Source organism: Agelaius tricolor, unplaced genomic scaffold, assembly GCF_023055355.1.
Source record: "Agelaius tricolor isolate 1412-34295 unplaced genomic scaffold, bAgeTri1.0.p SCAF_24, whole genome shotgun sequence".
Lineage (NCBI taxonomy): Eukaryota > Metazoa > Chordata > Aves > Passeriformes > Icteridae > Agelaius > Agelaius tricolor.
Window position 1 is genome coordinate 9,962,261 of NW_027269284.1, and position 22,625 is coordinate 9,984,885.

Below are 22,625 nucleotides of genomic sequence, written 5' to 3' on the forward strand. Positions count from 1 at the left end.
GCCAAAGAAGAAAAGAATGATAAATTATCAGAAAGCAGGGTTACAATGTAAAACTGAATGACTTTTTATTCATTTACAATTAATGAAAACTTGAAATCTGAATGTATTTATATAATTTAGGTAAACAAAAAGCCTAGAAAATGGCAAGAAGGCTGATAGGAACTTCAAGATTTATCTACACATTCTTCAGTAACTCCCAGCATGAGCAGCTATAGCTGAGTCTGATCATATATATACAACATTGTGCCAGAACAGTGACTGCTTTTTTTCCTAACTAATAATAATAGGGTTACAAGTGTAAACAAATGCTAAAACTGATAATCAATCCTGTAAATGCTGCATATAAATTTCTTCTTTGAATTTAATGTTCTGCTTATATTTATATATATATAAATATATAATTTATGTTATATAATTTAATGTTCTGCTCATGCCAGAAATAAAGACTAGCCCCAAACTTTTTATGTACAAGTCTGTAATAATAAAAAAACTTTTATCTAAGGCCTGGTTAACTGTCATCACCTAATAAGGAGACAGAGACTCATGATAAGAAGGCAAAGCAGGAGAAGATGCAGAACTCTGCATGGGAAGTTACCAAGGATGCTGTTTTCAGACATTATCAACTTAAATGCCCATGATTCAAAATTAGCTTACTTTAAATACCTTTATGTCCCACTCAAAAAAAAAAATCATACATGGCAGGGAGGCAAAGGCCTTGAACGAGAGGACCTTTTAACTTTAAGTCCTCTCAAAAATAAGAGGGGATCTCTGCTCTATAGTAAGAAGTTCCCTAAACTTGCATAAAAATGCCTACTGAAAGTTTGGCTTTCACAAGACAAAAGTAGCAAGGTCTGCATATACTACTACAGCATAACACAGAGCAACTCTTGTTGCTTAAGAACAACTTTGCTGAAGTTAAGCAATTTGCAAGGAGCATTTTAGCAATAAACAATATTTTTAAATTCTGTATAAGCACAGAATTAATTCAGAATACCACCCTGAAGTTGTCCTTGTAAAGATTAAAGTAGTATGGCCAAAACCACAGACACCACTTAACCAACAACTTTTTCCACTCAAACAACACAAAAATCACAACAGGGTGCTAAGAGTACTAGCAATGTCTCCACTGCCGAATATACTACTCCTAATTTGACAACTTGGTTGCAAAAATTAAGCTGCCCTAAACCAGAAAATATTTTACTGATAGAAGTAAATGCGTTTCTGTATTATGTTTCTACATCAAGTTATAAATAAACCAACATAGTTCAGTTCAACCTTCAAACAGTCCTCGGAAAACACAGAGATTAAAATACCTTCCCGGTAAACCAGCATGAGTATTTTTAACCATTATACAATCACAAAAGTTACTGTGCCTGCAGTTTTAACTTGACCTTAGTGCTTTGTAAGAGGGACGGCGAGCGCGGCCAGGCCGCGCCCGAGGCGCCCCGCGGGGGATGCGCGGCTCGGACGGGTCCGGCTGCTTCCAGAACGGGCAGCACCGGCACAGCCTCCCCAGCGCAGCCGTGAGCAGGAGCTCACCTCGCTATCAGCCAGCTCGCAAAAACACTCCCGTCCCAAAGATCACTCTGCGCTTGTCCTACAAAGGGCACCACCAACTTTTCCTCCGGGCTGTTCACAAGCCAGCGGGGGCTGACTCCACGCTGCCAGCAGTGACTCCGCACCCACCGCCGCCAGCCGCTCCCAGTCGGGAGCATCGGAGTTGGCTCGGCCTCGTTCCCCGGGGGTCCGAGAGTGCCCGGGCGGCCCTGCCTCTCCGGAAGGCCAGGGAGCCCCAGCGGGGGTCCGGAGCCGGCAGCTCGGGCCGTCCTGCGCGGGGTCCCGCCCCAGACGCTCACCGAGCTCGGCCGGGCGAAGTCAGCACCTCGCACCCCCGATGACTAACCTGCCCACAGCTCCGAAGGCGGCCGGACGCCGACTGGGGCTCCGCCGGCAGCCCGCAGCCCTGGGGGGCGGTGCTGCCCCGCCCATCGGCCGCGGCCTCCTCCTCTCTCCGCTGCCACTCACCGCCCTCCGCCCGCGGGGAGGGCTCCGTTGAGGCCGCGCTGGCGGCAGGAGGCGGGGGCGGCTGTGGCCGCGGCCGCGCAGGACCGGCGGGGCGGAGGGGTGCCGGGGCGGGGTCACTGCAAGATGGCGGTGCCGGGGGAGGCGGGCGGAGGTCGATGGGCCCTGGCTGAGGCCGCAGCTCCGCTCCGGCGGCGTAGCGGCGGCTGGGTCGGTGTAAGCCAGCCCGGGGTGAGGATGCAGCTCCGCTCCAGCGGTGCAGCGGCGGCTGGGTCGGTGTGAGCCAGCCCCGGGTGAGGCCGCAGCGGCGGCAGGGTCGGTGTGAGCCAGGGTGAGGCCGAAGCTCCGCTCTGGGAGTGTAGCGGCCGCAGGGTCGGTGTGAGCCAGCCCCGGTGCTGCACCCGACCTTCCCCGTTCTACCGCGGGGTTTCTCGGTGCAGGAGCGAAGAGAATGGGGAAAAAGGGTGATAACCCAGTAACCGGGTTTCTCTAAATGCGTTCACTCCAAGTTACTGCTGCTACACCTCCTAGCATTTCTGCCACATAGGTGGAAGGCTTCTAGGCAGGAAGTGAACTGTAAACTTATGTGTAACTGTTGCTGTTGTTATGACGGTTAGCTTAATAAATTTTAGAAATGATTTTTATTTTCGAGCTCTTTAAATAAATCACGGTCCCTATATGGTACTTTGAATAGCTTCTAATTAAAACCTCAATCATAAAAACAAGCTACAAATTCAAAGTGGGAGATTAAGTTTAAACTTCAGTCATTCATATAAGTTATTTTGTTGATTTTCACAAGTTCCAAGTTTGCAGGAGATCATGGGATGCTTTCATTTTTCAAATGTTAGTTAAATCCTTTGGGTCACTGCCTGCTGAGTTCTTTTTAATCCTCACATAAGAATGTGGTCCTGGGTGTTGTTATTTCCTTACCTTGGAAGGCATAAGACTTTTTTTTTTTTCTACACAAAACAAGTTTAGACAAACATGACTAAACTTCTGTTTACTTCAAAATAAGTTTGAAAAAAACCCCACATTTAAGAAGATCACTTGTAGTCTGAGTGTAATGTGGTTTCATCAGGAATATGCAATGCCAGCCATGTGTTACCTGTTGTTTCCTTAGACTGACAGTATGACTTAATTCTGCTATGACAAAGTTCTGCAATCTGCTCCCCCTGCTATTCACATTTCCTTCGAGATATTATTTTATACAATTGATTTGGTATTCAGTGGGTGTGCTTAACGGATGTAACATGCTTAGGGAGCAGGTGGAAATGAGGGTGGTAGCTAGAAAAGCAGCTATAAAGGAAGTGTAAAATAAAGCCTCCCCTGCTGCTTTCCAGCACAGGCAGAGTCACACATGGCAGAAGCTATTGCAGTTCAAAGGTAAAATTGCCCCACTGGCTACTAACCATCATAATAGCAAGGCTTGGTGTAAAATATTCTTTGGTTGCTTATGTCTGATCCTACACTGAAGATGCACATTGCTGAATTTGATCAGGTTCTTAGTTAAAGCCAACTAAACCTTTGCAGTAAATGAATTGTCATGCACGCTTCATATACTCACATGTATTATATGAATACTGCAACACTAGTGAGAGTAAACCAAACTCAGACATGATGATAACTTCCATTATCAATTCCACTGATTTCACTTTGGCATTACTTTATCACAAATGATAATCTGGCATTATCACAGTTGCAAATTGTTGCAGTAGTTATTATAGCTACAGAGAAGAAACATGGAAGTTGTGTTATAACATGGCACAGCACCTGTTTCGATTTCAGTTATGACTCATGGCATCAGTAGAATGGTTGTGGTTGGAAGGGACATCCTGAGGTCAGCTGCTCTTCCCTTCTTCTCATGCAGGGCCTCCTAGGGCTGGTTGCCCAGGAATGTGTCCAGATCTCTAAGGAGACTCCATCACCTTCTTGGGCAACCTGTGCCAGTGCCCAATCACGCTCCCAGTAAAAAAAAACACTTCCTGATGTTCAGAGGGAACCTCCTGTGTTCCAGTTTGTGTTCACTCCTCTGGTCTTGTAACTAACTGGACACCACTGGACACATCCTGGCTCCATCCTGTTTGCATTCTCCTTTCAGGTCTTTATGTACATTGATAGATCCCTCTGAGCCTTCTCCAGGCTGAACAAGCGTTATGATCAGGTTCTTAAAATTTTTAGAATGAGATGCCTCTGCCTGAATTAAGGTGCAAATGTGACCATATGCCAAAGTCAGTAGTATGGATTTTGTTTAACAGTAAATGAGAGAGAGAAAGGAGAAAGAAAGAAATAGAACAAAGAAGTGCGGGAAGAGAAAGATAATGACAGACAGATTAAGTAGAAAATACCACCACTCTGTGGATCTCAATAGTGTCCTGATGGTCCTGTCCTGGTTTTCTTGGTGGTGAGGGTCCCCTGAAAAGACAGGGTTCAATGGATTGATTTACATTTGTGCCAGGTGGGCATGCCCAGGTACGTCCCCTGACGGGTGGGGGACAATTTTACACAGTCTCACAACAGACTCTGGATCTGTTGGATCCCTTTGTATTGCATGCAGTGCTCTGCTGCAAGGCCTCAGGAATCAGTCTGGGGAGCACTCTGGGGGTCTTTGATGGATTATGAAACCCCCTCAGCTGCCCCTCCCATGGATGTCCCATGGATGTGGCCTTCCTGGGGTGGAGGTTTCACAGCTGAGCCAGTTTGTGTGAGGGAGGATGGGTGTTCAGTGTCTCTGACCAGAGTTAGGCCACGCACCCAAAACTCTGCTCCCCCTTTGGCTGGGGGCAGTCTGAACAAACCTGGCTCAGCAGATGAGCCTGTGGGCTGTGGCCTCCCCAGCCTGAACCCAGCCAGGGATCATTTTCAGGACAGCTGCTGGGTTTGGTTATCTTGTGGATGTGTTCTTCTCCCTCAGCCTTATTTTATTTTCCCTAGAGCTGAGGTGATTGAGCAATACTGTCACCTTATCTCAGGTTCCCTTAGGTGGCTTAACTCACAGTCCAAGGTTGCTCTCAGGAGGCATAATCAGAGTGGGGTGTGATGGTCACAGCTTCTGTATACAGTGTTCCCATAATGGACAAAGCTCCTTCATAACAATGTTACAGCCATTAACCATAACATTTCAGTCTCTGACAAGGGGCCCAGCTCATTTGGCTTTTCCTCATAGGCGAGATGCTCCAGTGCATTCATCATCTTAGTGGCCTTTGTTTGACTGACTCCAATGCCTCCATGCTCCTTGCATGAGGGAGTCCAGAACTACACACTTGTTTAACTGCATGAGGTTGCTGTCAGCCCAGATTTAAAAAAAAAGAACAAAATAAAAAAAAGCCATACTTTCTGTACTAGAGAATCAATAATCCTTTTACAAGTATTTTGAAGGTTTACAGAGTGATGTTGGACTTAAGCTGATTTCTGTAAACATTTTTTACCTGAGATGATGAAATGTAATAGAAATGGCTGTCTGAACACCTGAGGTGTACTACTGAGATACAGGCTGAAATGAACAGCTTTTCCATATAATCATCACTGAGTTGTAGAGATATACTTGGGATATCTAATAATCTGAGCAGCTCTTATGTTGCCTCTGTTAAACTGCATGTAATATAAACTGACATTTTCACATTCTGTTGTGAAGTTTGTATTTCTTTATTTAGGCATGTGTTTAGCATTGAGATGTTTAAGGAAAGTCTGTCTTCTAGAAAATTAATTTGTAACAGCAAAAGATTATGCTAACCAACATTTAAATACATTTTATTATTAAATCCCTTAACTCAAACTGATTTACCTATATTACTGAAATGAGATCATGCTTATAGCATTGCTGGCATACAAATAGTCTCTTATCACTCCAGAGGAAAAGTAGCCACACTTCCTAAAAGTAAGAGAGAAAGCAGGGATCATCCAAGAAAACAGACCTGCATGAAGAGTGATTCATTCCAATGAATAGCCTTCAGCTCCATATGTTTTTCACAGCAGCTCTGAAAATTAATTTCTTTAGTCTATGGTATACTCAGAAACAGATTTGACATAGTTACTCTTGATGGTTTTGGAATACATTAATCCTAGCAAAAACCTTGTCAGCAGTGCTCTTGTGCCAGTAAGAAGAGGTGAAAAATTCATAGAAAAATGCCATGTGCATCTTCAGTGGTTATGAAAGGAAGTACATTATGGAAATGAAAATGTCTGAGTGATGCTAAGTAAACTGTCCTAAAACCTGTCTCAAAAATAATCACTTCTTTTCTTGCCACACCTTACCAATTAAGACAAGAGCTGTTATTTCAAAATAATAGGTTTAGTTGTTTACTCTGTTTACCCATTTTAACAGTATAATTTAATTGATAGAAGCATGACATCACCATAATATTAGTGCAATAAAAGCTGCAACATCCCTTATGAGCATCTGGATAGTATTGTTTCCTTAGACTAAAAACCAGAAAACCAGATTTCTTTTTATGTTTTTAAAGCAGTGTATAATTTAAAGTGGGAGGTATTTTCTGTCAGAAAGAGCACAATAATTTAAGCATAGAAAAGGGACACAGAATTCAGAGAATCAGCAATTTGATGGGAACAATTAAGATGTTAGTGCCATTTGGATGGACATTCAGTAGAAAGAATTAATAAAAGGGTGGTAGGAAACTGAAGGAAAAACACAAGAAATGGGCACAAAAAGTAGGTAAAAATAGGAATTGAGGAGTTTTGTGAAGGTGATGATGAAGACTCTTCTTCCCTGATCTGCATATTAAATTTGCCTCTGTTACCTCAGGGTTGGAGTAGCTTCCACATAAGTACTGTTTTCATGCACTAAAGCATGTAGGGTGATGTGAGCATCATTCCCTGTCCACTGCTCTTTAATCTCCCTTTATTCCACTGTCCTACTCTGGGTGGCAGCACAAAAGTACTGTTCATCTTCACTGCTTTATATAGAAAAGCATCACTCTCACTCCCTCATTGGCTCTCTCAGCCATGAGAAAAGGGTTAACATTTTCCTTTTCAAATGAATACCTGCACTAAAGGAAGCCATAGGTCACTTAGGTGGCACCAGATGTTTTGTTTTGCATTTACTGCTCAGCCAACTTTTCAAATTGTGGGCAGGCACTGTGAAAGAGGAAAAGTTTTTAAAACTGGGCAGAGGTACAACCCTGTGCAGGAGCTGCTGTGAAGGTCTGACACAGCAGCTGTTGGGAGGTAAGCCCTGGGTTGGATGCATTCCCTGGAACAGCAGTCCATTCCTCTTCCAGTTCCTTGAATGTTCTAGATTTGTTCTATTCACAACTTCACTCTGAGACAATTACTGATGTTGTTCCTAATCCACAATACAAATGGGACTCAGCTTCCTTAACTCTGGAAGCAGAACTTCAATTAAAGTTGCACTGTTCTGCTACGGTCTAGAGAAAGCAGGGCAGCTTTCCTAGGGGGAAAGAATAGTACCTTAAAATGTGTATGTGAAAAAACAGCAACAAGTATCAACGAAGTCTGGAACTCTTATCATTATTAAGTTTGGTGTTGCCAGAGATTAAATTTAGTCTAAAATTGAACTGGATATATTCAAGCACTAAGGCTTTCTTCATAGGAATAACTTCTTCAACAGTTTGTAAGTAGTTTGTCAGTAAATGAGGTAACATTAAGTACCATGGCCCCCTCAAATAACATATTTAACATATGGTTTGTGTCAACCTTTGAAATTGGAAGGTATGCCACAAATTTCGTCCTGTAAATTGATCCCTCCAGTGTTGCCTTTTCAAGCTTAATCTTTGCTCACAGTGACCTCTAGTGTGACTGGATGAGACAATGCAGTGCATCCGAGGCAGTGCACGAAGAACTTCAGACGTGTTCATCCCGTTACCAGAATGGGGGACACGTGTGTGTCCCATCTGTTTGATTGTAGGACACACTGCATCAAGCATGCAAAACATAAACAGGAAACCATGAACCCAAAAACATTCCTTCAGCCATACCAAATAAAGAATTTAAAGATTTCTTCATTCCTGTGCCATTTTGATCATATTTTTGTTTCTCAAAAACTCGATGAATGGTTTGATACATTTGGTAACAAGTTCAGGTAATTTTCAGAATTTCCAAGTGCAAGAGATTGCTTTTACTTTCTGAAACCTTGCACTGGACTTTGTCTGAAAGATATAAATCAGAAGGCAGTGATGCAATAATTTCTGTAAGAACTGCTGTAAAATGTACAGATTCTTCAAACTATGTTTCACATTTAAAAGCTTGTTCAGATTTTATTTATACATGCCAGTACTCCAGTTGTGTTGATTAACATCAATAGAACTGGAATTTAGTAACTTAACAGTACCTCTACCTGACATTAAAAGAAGGGTAGGGACAGATTGCAGCTCTTTAATAATGATTTTTAATAATGATTTTTCTTAGCAAATGCAATCGTCCAATTATTCTCATGATGCCAGATGTAGTCAGACTATATTCTTGCAGGATGCTGTTGATTAGTTTGAGGTATTTCAACATCTTCCCAATCTTGTCTGCAATTAGGACGTGTCACAAGACTCCCACCAGGTGGCAATAAAACCTCTTCATTCTTTAAAGCATTTGCAATTATTTTAGATGGTAGAAACGTCTGTTGTGTACTAATTAGACGGGGGAAATCGTGATTTCTAATAAGGTGATAGAAAATTATTTTTCTGAACTCTCAAGGTACGAGTGCTTACAAAAAGTCTGGGAACAGAGAGCAGCATGCTGGGCAATAGTCACTGTTGTGTTCTTAACAGCTATTTCAAGGTAAATACGAGTAATATATTCCACTTGGTTCCTGAGAAACTGAAATAATTTTGTCTTTTGATGAAGCTGTAGAGAGCAGACAGTGTGAAATGCAGTGTGAAATTTACTAGTGAGAGCCCAAACCCCACGGATGTCTCACAATTATAGTTTGTATTTAGACTGATCAAATTCATAACTTCAGCTACAAAAGAAATACTCTTTTTAGACTTAATCCAGGTGTGTTTCTATAAGTGCTGTACAGCTGCTATATTCCTATCCTGTATTTCTATTCCTATCCTATTTTTGAAGGAGAAAAACCCTGCACACATATAGCCTTAGTCCACTGCCACTACTGGTGAAGCACCAGTAGCATAACCTGCATAAAGATGATTTGCCCCCTACTTTTCTTTGATAGTTTCTGACATATATTTCTCGCCTCATTCATCCTAATTCCTTTCAAAAATCTCTTTTCCCCTTATTTCTTAATGATAAATGATATTTTTCTCTTTATGCATTACATCACCCTTGATTTTTTCCAGCACAGGCATGCATGCAGAAATATGTCTCTACATCATTTCTGGACCCAAGCAGGCCTTAGTATGATGAGTAGCACACTGATGTAACTTTGGCCTGAAATTTTACACACTTTCTGGTGCAAATTTTCTTTTTGATTTTGAAACAGTTAATGTATAATGCAGATTAACAAACTCAGTGTGGCGAGTTGACCCTGGCTAAATGCCAAGTGCTGGCTACAGTCATCACTGCGCTCAGTTGGGCAGGGGAGACAAAAGGAAAGGCTCGTGGGTCCAGATAAGGGCAGGGAGAGAAAAAAAAAAGGCTCATGGGTCCAGATAAGGGAAGGGAGAGATCAGTCACCAGTTACTCTCATGGGCAGAACAGACTCAACTCGGGGAAAAATTATTTTAATTTATTACCCATCAAATGAGAGAGGGACAATGAAAAAACCTCTTGTCTTGGGCTCAACTTCACTCACATATTCTCCACCTCCTCCCCGCAGCAGCACAGGGGGATGGGGGTTGGGGGACTGCAGTCAGTTTATCACAGGTCATCCCTGCTGCTCCTTCCTCCTCAGAAGCACTCCTCACACTCTTCCCCTGCTCCAGCGTGGGGTCCTTCCTGCAGGACAGTCCTCCATGAACTTCTCCAACATGAGTCCTTCCAAAGGGTGCCCGGGATCAGGACTGAATTGCTGCCTTGACTCAGGCCACACATTTGCTCTTTTTCTACAGCTCTCTTTATCTGCAAGAGCTACTTAACTGCCCTTCAGAAGGACTTCACAAATTGTTAAATAAGGCAAAGATTTAGCAGAAGTTACTATTGCTCTTTAGGCAAAAGGATACACCTGAAGAAAAGGCCATCCGAGCTTGTGGACACACAAACACTTCAGGTATTATGAAACATTACAAAACTTGTAGTATATTAAATACTAGCAAAAACCCATCTAAAAGTTAACCTCATATTCTTAGTTAAGCTTAGTTACTCATACTTACACCTGTCCCCATTTAGATTGTTCACAGTTAAGAACACAGAATTTGACATTAAAGGCTACAGTAATATTTTTTCCTATCTCCTCCTCCCCCCACAAAAATGTCACCAAAACACCCCAAACCAAACAGCCATGCAGAACAGTATCTGACTTTTGGTATGCACCATTTGTTCCTCTCCAGTGATAAATGCATTTATAATACATTTACATCAGCCACAGGTGCAGCAAGAGATACACTTCTGAGATATTCTTCCTAGAAATACTGCTCCTGATGAACAAATAAATAATATAATTCTGTCTTTCATAAAAGAAATACCAGCATATTTTCAACATATGACAAGATCTGCAGTTCTCTGTTTCCATTTCCCTGTTTTCCCCAACATACTAATCAGAAGATGCCATTATATTCTGTATTGAATTCAGAATTCATGGGTACATTTCTCTGAAGGCGATAACCTAGATTTCTGAATGGAATTAGAATTTATCAACACAGCTTAAAACAAACAAATTATGACATTTCCCACATTTCACTACTGATAATTATCTTCAGTCAGTCTCCTACTGACTTTGTTAACAGAAAAGGACACTAATGAAAAAATCACTCTATGATTACAAAAACAGTGCTGGAGGAGATTCAAACCCATTTCTCCACTACTTGTCTCCCTATACTACTTCAGGATCCACTTTACTGTAATTGATCTAGGAAAGATTAAATAAAATGACTCCTGATATTCAAAGACAATCTGTTACAGATCTTCACTTATTTTATCATTACAATGATTCAAATAAATTGGGGGGAAAAAAACCCCTCCAAACCACCCAAGAATTTTACACAGTATATTACATTTTATAGAGCTAAACTATGATCCAGGATAGGTCAATAAAAGGATGGACCAAGAAGCCAAAGAAGGATGAAGAATAACTGGCTGTGTACTAATACACAGGGGATTACAGCAGATTAAAAAATGATAAATCAGGAATGTCATTCTATTTCAGATAAAAGCAAGTGCCATTGTGGCATGCAAGGCATACAGGAGGTAATCCCTTCACTACTCAGGCTTGTAAGGCCACAGCTGCCACACTTCAAAACCCAGGTGCAAACTTTGGAAAGGGGTAGATCACATGGATGAAGTGATTTCCCTTTAGTGGAGAGCAGTGAGTCAGAAACCTAGATGGAATTTAGGAAAAAAAAAGTGGGAAAATTGGTCTTTTAGCCTTGGCAAAGAAGACACTTCAAAATATGCAAAATATTTTGCAAAGAGAATGTTTTTTTAGTACTCAAAGTAGTTAGAACAGGAAGTAATAACTTGCAGCATATGAGATTTAGGTTAGATATTAAAACATTACAAGAACACTGTAGCCAGCCATCTGAACAACCATCATCTGAGGGTTTTTTTAAGAGGAGGCAATATAAACTGCTATAAGGGATATCCAGGTATTAGGAATAATGCTTCAGGGAACAAGATAGTTCAGATAATGTATCAACATTTTGTCCAACTTTGGGATTTTTATCAACATTTTGTTATTATTCAGATTACCACAGTTTGTGAATCACTTTTCTTTTAAAGAAGTTTTGAGGAGCTTCAGAACATTGATAAGTACTCAATTCCAACTGCATGTTGCAATATATCACTTTTTAAAGTATGAAATTTAGAATATTCCCTTATTACTTCCTACCTCTGTTAATCTCACAAATGTTGGTCAGAAAACCTAAAAAGCTTTTTCTGCTGGACACAGCTGAGACTACTGATCAGAGACTTATTTAGAAAGAGCCAAATTTAGATATCCAATCAGCATAATGCTTTGCTAACACAAGGTTGACAATATTCACAGTTAGCAATTTGAAAGCCGGTAATACATTTGCCTTTTATTTTTTGTGGTTTTGTTGACATACTTATGTGAATCATTGCATTAATTAAGCTTCATGAATAGAGATCTGCTCTTTACACATGATCAAGGTGTCATCTGGTCTTAAGATAAAACTTTCAATAGCAGAGTGGGAAAAAGAAACAAATCTTCAAGAAGTTATTGGAGCACAGGATAAAAGAAAATGACCAATTTAATTCTTGAGTTAGGCTCCCTTCAGTTGTCTAACCTGCCATTTAGTGGAGTGAGAGAGGGCAGGGAGGGTTGTTTTTTTTTAAGTTATGTGTTGTAGTTTCACCCCAGGCAGCTGCCTGCTCGCTCCCCCAGTTAGCTGGATCAGGAAGTGAATCGGAAAAGTAAAAGCTGGAAAACTCATGAGTTGAGATGAAGACAGAGTAAGAGGGAAAAAAAAGCCACACACACAAGGAAAGCAAATGAGGAATTAATTCACTGCTTCCCATGGGCAGGCAGGTGCTCAGCCATCTCCAGTACAGCAGGACCCATCATGTGTACTGGTGATTTGGAAAGAGAAACAAAGGCAAGGACCATCACTCCAAATATCCCCCCTTACCCACTTCGTCCCCACCCCACTTCATACACTGAGCATGGTGTCACATGGTCTGCATTATCCCATTTGTCAGTTTGGGTTACCTGTCCTGGCTGTGTCTCCTCCCAGCCTCCCATTCACCTCCAACTCCCCTGCCAGAGTGCAGTAGGAAAAGCAGAGACCTTGGCTCTGTGTAAGCTCTGCTCAGCAATAACAAAAACATCTCCATATTATCAACCCTGTATTCAGCACAAATCCACAACACAGCCCCACACCTGCCACTGTGAAGAAAGTTCTCTCTACCCTAGCCAAAACCATCACATCCTTAAGATTAAAAAGATTATTTCATAAAAATGCAATTTGACGTTCGCAAAAATTTTTTTGCTATAAATTTTTAACTCACCTAAAATCTTTCCTTTGGGCAATTCTCAAAGTCTTTAGAATATGATAAGACTTTTTATGGTTAGGGCGCAAGCCACTTGAAATGATTCATAAAAGAACACAGTCTAATAGGGAAAGTTACCTAAATAATTCAATACTGTTATGCCTTTTGATAAGTACATGAGGAACAGAGAACGCCTTTGGAGGTTCCGTTTCATTTTCACTTTAGGCAAGAGAACATTCCTTTTTTGAAGCAGAGAAATACTTTGCCTTACACTGCCTCATGTCTGGCACCACAAAGCGTTTTATACACACTGTGCTTGACTCATTTCATGTGAGCAAGAAAGGCTTCTGTAGGAGATAGGCAGGCTATATTCCAAATGCAGTTGTACTGACATCTTAAATAAATAAAAATAATAGGCTAGGGAAATAATGCAGAAATTCCAAGCACGTCCGGTTGCTTTATGAGCTTTACCTTTTTTAGCAGATTAAACACATTTCTAACACTGAGCTCTGGGGTATGAATTGTGTTCTCTTTGCTTCTTTTTGCCCTGCAGCCTCCTTAGATGAGCTTTGGGAAAGTGGAAAGACTGCACAGAGAGAGAATTAATTTGCACACAGGATCTGCAGCCTAAATTTGTCATCCTGGCAGCCCTCTCTTTTTGAAGTAAATCATGAATCATCACCAAGAGAAGAGGCACAGAGGATGAAGCCCATGTTACAAAGTGCTGTGGCTGGAGCTAGCCTTTGAGAGCCCCCATGGAGACTGGCCACTGCCTCTGGAAGCAGCACAGCCACGAGCCCCTGGGCTGTGAACAACCAGAGCTCGTGCACAGTGTGAGCTGAGGCACCTCAGCAGTTCAGTCACCTCTGTGGCTGACTGCCCTTTCCTCCACTGTACATCCCTTGTACCTTCTCACAGCCTAATTCACTGATACTTTCTGCTATCAGCTTCCCACTTGATCTGTTTGGACCCACTATGACATTACTGTGGCTAGACAACAACAGAGAGCCTTTTCCAAGCTGTTGTATGTATAGTACCATCTTATGGGAGTACTCACAACACTTTCATAGTGTTACTGTTTATCTGAGCCTGCAATTACACAGTTTAATTAAACTTTGTTTGACATGCATCCCCATTTTTCTCAGTCTTTATTTGCCATGTGACTCCACCCTCCATCACAAAATGGTGCTGTCAATTTCCACCAGCATACATTGCTGTTGGCCTAGAGGGCTGGTTCTAGGTCCCTTCCAACTGAACTGCTCTATTCTAGTCCCAATTATTTTTCTAAAGAAAAAAGGGGGCCACAAGAAAATGTAAGTGCACTCCATGTTATTTGGATAGAAGTCTATGTTTACACACTCTTAATTACTCAAGTTGTCACTGAACTCTGAGCAGTGTACTTTAAGGCAATAATCAATTTGGTACCTTTCCTAAGGACAAACATTGTAAAGACAGAACTAATGTCATTAATCCTGTCCAAACTTTCTGCTTATTGCAGCCTGTTTTATTGAACTTTGGTGAAATTGCCTTTAAAGTGGTACAAGGAGACCAAAACTATATGGGCAATTAATACATTTTTTTTTTCTTACCATAATATTAATTAGACTTGAGGCAATTAATTTTTAAACTTGAGAAATGTTTTCTTTTTCCTCTGTTGCATATTAAGCTGTCATTTAACAGAAATTAAATATACTTAACAGAGATTAAATATACTTTTATTACACACAAAAGCATCCAAGTTCTGCACCACCAGAAACCAGACAGCAAGGAACAATTTAAGTTATTTTGCTTCTGAGCATTTACAAGAATATGATAGTATAGGAGGAGTTTTGGTATCTTCACTGACTATGGTAATGTATCTCTAGGATGAGTAATGAAAGGGCTCATTTCATCTTTCTCAAGGTAAACTCCCTGATTCCAGTACCTTTGGTTAGCAACTGGTCTTACCCAGTTTCTACCTCTCAAGAAAAGACCACATTCAGTATTCAAAGTCCTGCTCTGTCTTTGAAGAGAGCTGCTTCCAAGTGAGAAACAGCAGATCTTACACATCTATGCTCAGTTACATTTTGCTTTCCAAAGATAAACAAATCTTTGGCTCATTTTCTCTTTTAATATGGAAAAGGGAAGGAATTTATCAGACTATCTGTTCACTTCCCTATCACCCTTTACTTCTTCTCAAAGGTCAACTTTATGAGAGCAACCTTTTTTCATTCTCTAAGAAATTACATCCAGGAGAATTCCTCAATATTCCCCTCAAACAAGGACCTTGCATGACAGCAGTAGAGCATTTATTGATTTTGAATACTGATTGAAGATTTACATTAGTGTGCATAACAGAAACTGTGGTAGATCTTAAAGGGCATTTCCAGCTAGCTGCTATCTTTTGAAAGGGTGCATAACCTTGTATTATGTCCTGAATCTGCAGTTTTGAATCCATAGGTGCAAGAAAAGTTCACCTATGCTCTAAACATATAAACTGCTGTAGCAGTACTAAAATATTCAGTATGATTAAATTCTGATATTAATTAGAAGATCAGTAAAGGGTATTTTCATTTCTTTTTCCCTTTGCACGTTAAGTTTCTATGAGAGCGATGCTACAATCCAAGAGTTGATGAACTTACACAATATTATCCATATATACAATATTATAAGACTTGTCTTCAGAAAGTCAAGGTGTCCATTAGCAACTCATTCTTAAAAAGAAAGAAAAAAGAATCATTAAGAGAAAAGGTGGTCCACCAAAATGTCATGATTTTAACAACCATGTTTAGAAGGCTTTTTCCATCAAAGCTCTGACTAGCTCAGTACATCACGTAGTAAAGCAAGCGTGAGTGAGCCACAAGCACACATCCTCAGAGAATTCCTTCTAAGAAGCATAATGGCTGTTATTTTTACACTTTTAATCCCTAGCCTCTCCTTATTACAGCTAATCATCTCAGCAAACGCATTAAAGAGGGCTCTGCAGGTAGTGTAGCATGAGAAATCAATTGCCAACCAAAGCACTAGTGCTTGCTTCTATAGCAGCATCTGTGACCACACATGGGTTAATATATTGTGAATCTTCCATTTTCCCTTTTGTTTTAGCATGAGTCAAATGCTTTATTCCCATATTCCACAGCATAGTCATTAACTTCATCTATTTATATTGTCATTTTTAATTTGATAGGTGACTGCACAGCAAGGCAGCTTTTAACCAAGTCAGCTGTACATAAAGCCTATAATAAATCCTATTTTCAGGGTGTATATTCCCAGAAGATTTTTCCCCCTCTACTAAGGAATAAGTGACTGCTCTAAAACAGGTGCAAGGAAACATTAAAAGTGCATACATATCTGCTCAGACACGTGCTGACACACAAAAGAAAGGAATATTGTACAATCTATCCAGTACAATACAGAAACACAAGTTATGATTGTTAAACTATATATTTCAACTCTTAATTGCAGTCTACTTCCTTCCTGCTAGGCCACTATTTATACCTGTGCATGTTAATTATTCCCTATTAAAAGCAGGAGTTTGTAACACATGCTATTTCTGGGTATTATACCATCACCCACCTAAGGCAGAACCCATCACTAGGGTGAGAAAGATGGGAGAACATCTCCAAGATGATACACTGCAACTTGTCATATCAGTGTTTTGACCATTTGTAAAAGAAAATTAGATTCTGACTATGTTTTGTTGAAGGAATTTATACAATGCACACACAACTCTTGGCAGGTGTGGGCAGGTTCTGACCTTGGCCAAACCTTTACTTGTCCCACCTTGTGAGCTGTGGGACACCCCAGCACCACTTCCCCTTGGTACAGCAGACACATATCCTGTGTTTTGAAATCCAGCAGCATGGCAGGTGATTTTTTTTTTTTTTTTCTTTGGCATGTGTTGGTGCCACTATGAATTTTTTACATAACTGCACAGCAAGACAGGTTCTCTTGGGGTGTGTAAAAGGCACCTCTGCTCCAGGGCCAAGGTGGCTTTGCCAGAGATTCACCCACAATGCAGAAAGGGAGTCCAGGCATCCCATACACAGATACAGCAGCCAGCTCTCTGAGCAAAGCACATCTCAAGTACAGAAAATCAGGCCAGCTCTTTCCAGCAAACTTGAATCTGAAAATAGTGTTTCTTAAAAAATCTTAAATGAATGCTAAAACATGACTGTTTTAAATGCAAATCCACTGCAAGTTTCACAATGCCACAATAACTTAGAAGAATAAACCTCATTCCATTTCAATGACTCTGAATCTCCCAGGCTTTCTGAAGGAGATGTTCTTGAATCCAACTTTTCTAGAAAAATCATTCCCATAAAAGATCACACCCAAATCCTTTAAAGTGCATAATTATATTCAGTCAACTTAAGGTTTCCCCTAAAAGAAATTTTCTCTTTCCTGTCCTGAGCAGTATTAACATTCATAATAATCAGTGCTGTAAGAAGTTTTAAATATAGCCATATATTGTACATAATGGTACTGTTGCTATGCACTATTATATAACTGCCTGCAGATGGCTGCATTTCAATGGGAAAAAACACAATGTTTAAAAAAACCCCTGTTCTTTGAGTGTGTTGTTTCTGATTTCTAAATAGTAGTATTGATAATATTAACAATAATAACGACAACAATAATAAAAAAATCAATGCACCCCTTTTACATTTACAGCAGCAAATAGGCTGGTCCCCTCTGTGTAAATCAGTTTCAAATGTGCTCTAGGATTTTTTTTTAAATAAAATAATGTAAAAGCTTAAGGCATTACAAAAAGAACTGAAGTTTTAAAAACTTCTCATGCTTTGAATTTTAACTGAACAGGAGCACCATCTCTGTTTATAAGAGATTTTTATTAGGATTAAAAAGCAAATTTAGAGCAATGAGTCTGATATTCTTCTGCTAGTCTGCAGGATTAAAGCTCTTTAAAATGACAATATCAATATTAAAAATGAATTAACTTTTCAATTATGGCCTGTCCTTGAAATTTTATTTTGCTTTCTACGTAATATAGTTACTGTAGCAGGAGTGCAATAAAGTCAAGGTGCTTCTAATTCTAAATTGCATAGTTGTAAAGTTACCAGAAGGTTTTTAGGGCATTTTTAAAGTGTTGTTTCAAAGAGTCAGTTTTTTCCCTCCTGAAATAAATGAAGAATTTAGATTGATTTTTAAGGAATTCAGAACAGAGCCAAGTATTGTCTTGCTGATGTCTCACACACCACTTTTCAGATCCAATATTCAGTCTGCTTTACCAGTCACTAACAGCAGAGGTAGGAAGCTGGTAACACACTGGCCAAACAATCAGTAGTAATAAATCAGTGGATAGCTGGGCAAAATACTTCTCTTCCTTTGCAGACATCTTCTGGATTTCACAGCTCCTCACTCTGTTTGTGTTGTTCTGAACCTTCCCACATCAGCAGGGACACCACAGTTACCAGGATAAATCAGGATTAATTTTTGGCCAACCCAAAAATTGCCACAAATACTTAGAAGAATAAACCTCACCACAGAATTCCAGTGTGAACTTGGGCTTGACCCAGTAGTTTTCTTCCAGTAAGATACAACACTGCTGTAAATAAACAGGCAAACAAAAACCAGGCCAGATTATAAATCTTCACTTTTACCTAATATGCCAGTCTCTTGGCTATTCCATGACCACTAAGAGCACTTGATCTTTGGGGATGGGACCATGTTTACAGTAAATCTGTGCAGCACAGACAGTGCAGTACGTCCCTCAGCTTCTAGATATTAGTGGATATCAAAGTCCAAGCTCTCAGAAGAATGCTTTAGGGTTCATGGAGTGATGGTTGCTCTTCAGCTGAATGGAACAGCAGGTATTAGAGCCATGTCTGACAGGAAGATAATATTTTTGACTCTGTGCGGACAAGATAATCACCTTACTTTTAAATTAAATCAAATTCATGTTAATTAAAAAAAATAGCTGAAATATTTCTACTCATGAAAAAATACTGAGAAAGAAAGTGCTAACTAAGATATATCCTATACTTTCTTCTTTATTTTTAAGTGAAAATTTTTTGTTAAGAGAATATTTTGCCTGCACAGCCCTATATACCAACCCATTACAAGCAAAAACTATACAGAACATCCTGCTGTTTTTCAGAACACAACACTGCATCCTTGCACAAGACATAACACTAATATGAACCCATGCATACATTATTTATGAGCTCCAATTTCCTCTCTCCCTGACCAGGGCCAGAACTACGGCCCCAGATTCCTACTCTTATGAAGAACAGTTAGATAGCAGCTAAAGCATAACAGGCTGCTTATTCTGGTTTCATTAATCCAGACTTGGAACACATCCACTAATAAGTGTGTTGGCATTTTTTAAAAGCCTAAGAATCAAACATTTATACCTGAAATTTTCTTAGAAAATGGTAAAATTTAACTATATTAAATAATTAACAACAACTGGGATATTCAATTTGTATTGATTTTAAAATCAAAAGCAGCATTTTCTCTTACAGAAAAGGAACTTTTGGGGTTATTCTGGCCAGAAGAATTCCTTTAGGTCTTGTTTGAAAGGCCTCCTTTTGGAAAGAGATTTAAGTGATGCTTCACACCAGCCAGCAATGCATATTCCCTTTTAGTCTCATAAGGTGTTTCTGTTTAATTGCCTTGACTGTTAAAATGTGCATTCCAATTTGGATTTTAATCATTCAGTGTGGCCATCAATAGAGTTAGTTTTATCTGCAATACTGAAGTGTTCCCCTCTCAAATTTCTGTGTCTGTGATGCTGCCCTGAGCTGTCTCTCTGAACTCCACCAACCTACTTCTTTGAGCATGTTCTGAGGCTGATGCATGTTTCTTGTGTATTGTGATTCCTGTTCAAATCTCTTTTCCATAGCCATCTTGTCTTTTTAAACTAAGTACAAACCTAGCACTACAGCAGCATCAGCAACAACAGCAAACCAAATGGAGTGGCAAACTTGTTTATTTTCTCCTTGATTTGAGGCCAGTTGACACCAATTCTGTATAAACCATCAATATAATACTGAGCCAGTTATCATGACCATTCCCAATCTCTGAGGTCTTGGTGACTGGCTCACAGAAACACATTTCTGCTGCATTCACTGGGTCATCACTGAATCTGGATCAACAGAAATATAACCACGAGCAGCATTTTAGTAGAGGTGCGTTCACAGCCGATGCACGGAGGAGTCAGTCTGGATTGAAACCCCCAGCAAAGCCTGGGCCCGGGAGCTTCAAGCTGATATTCTCTTCCATTCTGACAAAAGAATGAGGTTTTAAATGGCATCAGGATTTAGAGGCGTCCGGCAGCTGAGTTGATCTGACAACTCCGCGTCTAATTCTTGTGTAACATAGAAAATTAAATGGGTTCCTCCCCTGGGCACTCCGTGCCGGACATGCCCGCACCTGCTGAAGCGGGGACCGAGCGAGGGGACGCGGTCCCCATGGCGTGCGGGGCGGCTCCATCGCGGATCCCTCGCGGATCCATCGCGGATCCGTCGCGCCCCGAGCGGCGGCGGGCGCGGGGCGGGGCCGCGGGAGGGCCCGGCCGCCGCCGCCCCCGAGGGCGGGCCGCCGGTGACAGCTGGGGAGGGACCGGCAGCGAGGTGCGGCTGCTGCGCCGCTGCTCCGACCGCATCGCGCCGGCGGATCCCCGGGGAAGGAGCGGGCAGGGATCGGCCGGGCCCTGCCGCCGTCGCCGGCCGCGGAGTGGGTGAGTGGCGGCGGGCACGATTTTTATTACTACTGATTGTTTGGGTGATGCGGGGGCGGCGCGGGCACGGCGTGGCAGGGGAGGGAGGACGGAAGGATGGAGGGATGGATGGAGGAATGGATGGATGGAGGATGCTGCCGCGCTCGGAGACTTTGGTCGTGCGAGATGCCTAAGGGAAGAAAGTGCATCCCGGGGCGGGGCGAGGCTGTGCCCCTCTCCGCTCGCCCGTCCGTGCCGGTGACCCGACGGGCGAGGAAGCCCCGGGAAGGGGGCCCGGTCCTTGCGGGGCAGGCGCTGCGCGTCCCCAGGCGGGGCGAGGCGGCTCCGACCCTCCGGTCCCCCGCCGGCCCCCGCCCTCCCGCAACTCCCCCGCAGCCATCAGCGGGCCGGGGCGCGGCCGCGGAGGGGCCGGGACAGCTCCGGGGCTCCCTGTGCTCCCCCAGCCCCGCCGGCAGCCCCGGCACGGCGGCAGGAAGGTCCCGAGCATCCCGGCGCTGCCGCCCGCCCCCGCTCGGGCCGTACCTGCGGTGCCGGGGGTCCCCGGGCAGCCTCCGGCGCGGGCACCTGCTCCTGCAAACCGGGTCCTGCTGGCAGCGATGTTCGAGGAGCGAACCCGAGGCCTGCCCTTGGAGGGCTGGCAGGATGAGGCCTTTATTTTATTTTTTTTTTTTTTTTTTTTTGCAGGGTGCTGGCTGGCTGATATTTACATAATATCTCTGCTTAAATGTGACCTCGTCCCTAATTGGAGGCTTCCTTTGCATTTTCTATGGCAACACTACAGAACAGATCACTCCAGTGGGCTGGATCACAGGAGTACCTGCACACACTGTAATTTTTCTCTCTTGGTTCCCCATAAAGATTGGTTTGTTCTAGTGGATGGGTGAGATTTTAAAAAAAGTTCTTTCCATCAGCCCTTAAAGCAGTGTCTAGGCCTGCAAGTCACTGCAGATTTGCGGGATCTCTAAATTAGAGGAGGATGAACACAGGCTTAACTAACTAGCAATAATTATTTTGGTTAGGTATTTATATATTTAATAGCCTTACAAATTATTTCCATGCACAACACTGCTTAATCAGAACAATCAAAAGAAATTATGTTAATGATAACTGACTGTATTTATTTATTTTAAAATTAATAGAATTATTAGAAGAAGAAAGAAAATAAATCCTAGCAAATTTTGTAAGGGGGAAGGAATTGAGACCCACTCCATTCAGAGATTCCTTTTGCTCAATGAGATCCCTGCCCTATGCTTAGAACCCATCATGTATACACAGTATTGTTTTTTTTTATACTGTTGGTCTCACTGACAGTAAGCCTGATGTGCCTGTATATTTAACCAGGAGTTGGATTCTGTAATGCTTATTAGGGTCTGCTGTGTTTCATCTCTGTGAGATGCCAGCTTCAGTTTCAGGTTTTATATGGCAAAGGGTGAATATCTTTGTGCTGGTTTTCCAAAACCTGCTGAAAATAAGTGTTTTGTGATTTTAAGACACACTAATTCATGGTGCATTTAGGCAAGAAGGTTTTTCTAAAGACCTTTAAATTTTGCCTTAATTATCTTTTGACATGATGTTTTTGTTCTGTATTGAAAAACCATGTCTTTTTGTTAATAATGCTAAAATTAGTTACTGTGATACAAAATCTGGGATACTGTGTATGGCTTAGAACATTTGTTTTCTGTCTCTGCTCTGTTTGTACTTCTTGGTTCACTGGGATGACTTTGTTTCTTGCACCTGAGGTCTTTTGAGGTTTGAGCTTTTTGTTTCTGGATGGGTGCACGTAGTTAGATTGTTAATACTAATCTAATCTTTGAATAGATATATTGGAGATTCAAACAGAAGGGCCAAGAATCTTGGATCTTGTGGAAAAGGTGATTCTTTCATGGGTGGAGAG

The 22,625-nt window shown here is 41.6% G+C and overlaps 2 protein-coding genes across 6 annotated transcripts in view; one reads left to right on the forward strand and one right to left on the reverse strand.

Moving 5' to 3' along the window:
- The window catches only part of WFS1 (wolframin ER transmembrane glycoprotein), a 52,695-nt gene extending 31,316 nt beyond the window's left edge, over positions 1-21,379 (reverse strand). Inside the window, exon 1 of one of the 4 annotated variants that reach the window (XM_071447245.1) lies at positions 21,254-21,379. The gene's annotated coding sequence lies outside the window, so the exon portion shown is untranslated. Of the gene's footprint in view, positions 1-1,539; positions 1,813-1,856; positions 2,055-21,253 lie in introns of those variants that run through there. The other 3 variants (XM_071447242.1, XM_071447243.1, XM_071447244.1) reach the window with 3 other exon arrangements.
- The window catches only part of JAKMIP1 (janus kinase and microtubule interacting protein 1), a 142,659-nt gene continuing 140,610 nt past the window's right edge, over positions 20,577-22,625 (forward strand). For both annotated transcript variants that reach the window (XM_071447250.1, XM_071447247.1), the window contains exons 1-2: positions 20,577-20,731; positions 21,416-21,559. The gene's annotated coding sequence lies outside the window, so the exon portion shown is untranslated. The remainder of the gene's footprint in view (positions 20,732-21,415; positions 21,560-22,625) is intronic.